Raw genomic sequence first — 1982 nt, forward strand, 5'->3', positions numbered from 1 at the left:
GATATAGGAGAGGGATAGGAGTCACTGGAAATTACAAAATGGAGAAAGAGACTGCAATTAGGTGGAGGACAAAACTGTAGGAGAGAATTTCAAGGGACTGAGAGGCTAGAGTGTTAGAAGAATCAGGTGTTAAGATATTGAAATCACAAAGAATTAAGACAAGCTTAATTGCAGAGAGTTACAGTGAGACAGAAGCTAAACTGTACATATTATATATGTGTGTTAGTCGCTCAATTGTGTTCAACTCTTTGTGACCCCATGGACTATAGCCGGCCAGGCTTCTCTGTCCATGGAATTCTCTAGGCAAAAATACTGGAGTGGGTTGCCATTCCCTTCTCCAGGGGATCTTCCCGACCCAGGGGTCAAACCCGGATCTCCTGTATTACAGGCAATTCTTTACCATCTGAGCCACCAGGAAAGCCCATACATATTATATAATATATTTAATATATTTAACATATTAAGTGATAGGAAATTCAAAGAAAGATGGGGATTTCTAGGGAGGAGAAAGAGAATGATTTGAAAATAGCAGTGAGGGACTTCAATTTGTGGGAATAAAAATAACCAGTGCTCAAGAGGATTGTAAGGTCCTTGGGTAGATTCAGATTTCAGTCAGATTAAGAATGTGAGGGAAGCATTCAGTAAACAGGGAAAAAATATAGAGAGTTTTACTGAAGACTTTGAGTACTATATAGGATGATTATATAATTTATCATCCAAGCTGGGATACTTATGAAAATGACAAACGTTAAACTGGGCGAGACAGTGGCACACTATGTATAAACTGGAATTGTCCTGAGCAAACCAGGACTATGATTCCACAGGACAACGTGGAAGGATTTCAAGGCTAAGAGGCGGGACCAGGTTAGGTGAATACACAAAATTGTGTGACACTAGAACATGAAATATGCAGGTAGTGACCGAGGAGTCCCAGGAATTTTGTAATGACTGACATAAAGTTGAAGGTCATGAAGAGCTTAGTTCTGGTGATATTAAGGCACAGTATGGTGGCAAGTCTGTGAGTGCTGAGACGGAGAAATGGGTGGCTGTTTGTGACCTGCCCTTCACTCCTGCCAATGGAGATGCAGAGCCCTGGATAAGGGAGTTCTATTCCCAGTCAGACAAAAGCTGAATCCTAAGCCCCACTGAGGAAGATTTTGATATTTCTGAAACTCTTTGTGCTTCCAGTCTGAACTATTTGGGGGAACTGAAACTGAAATGACTTCAGGTGAGGAAATTAGTAAGCCTACCTGTGAAAATAGATGTTTTTCTGGAACTCTCTTGCTTTTTCGATTATCTAGTGAATGTTGGCACTTTGGTCTCTGGTTCCTCTGCCTTTTCTAAAACCAGCTTGAACATTTAGAAGTTCACAGTTCACGTATTGCTGAAGCCTGGCTTGGAGAATTTTGAGCATTACTTTACTAGCGTGTGAGATGAGTGCAATTGTGTGGTAGTTTGAGCATTCTTTGGGATTGGAATGAAAGCTGACCTTCCAGTCCTATGGCCACTGCTGAGTTTTCCAAATTTGCTGGCATATTGAGTGCAGCACTTTCACAGCATCATCTTTTAGGATTTGAAATAGCTCAACTGGAATTCCATCACCTCCACTAGCTTTGTTCATAGTGATACTCCCTAAGGCCCACTTGACTTCGCACTCCAGGATGTCTGGCTCTAGGTGAGTGATCACACCATCGTGATTATCTGGGTCATGAAGATCTTTTTTATATAGTTTTTCTGTGTATTCTTGCCACCTCTTCTTAATATCTTCTGCTTCTGTTAGGTCCATACCATTTCTGTCCTTTATTGAGCCCATCTTTGCTTGAAATGTTCTCTTGATATCTCTAATTTTCTTGAAGAGATGTCTAATCTTTCCTATTCTATTGTTTTCCTCTATTTCTTTGCACTGATCACTAAGGAAGGCTTTCTTATTTCTCCTTGCTATTCTTTGGAACTCTGCATTCAAATGGGTATATCTTTCCTTT

This window comes from Bison bison, unplaced genomic scaffold (assembly GCF_000754665.1).
Source record: "Bison bison bison isolate TAMUID 2011002044 unplaced genomic scaffold, Bison_UMD1.0 scf7180017864331, whole genome shotgun sequence".
In the NCBI taxonomy this organism is placed as follows: Eukaryota; Metazoa; Chordata; class Mammalia; order Artiodactyla; family Bovidae; genus Bison; species Bison bison.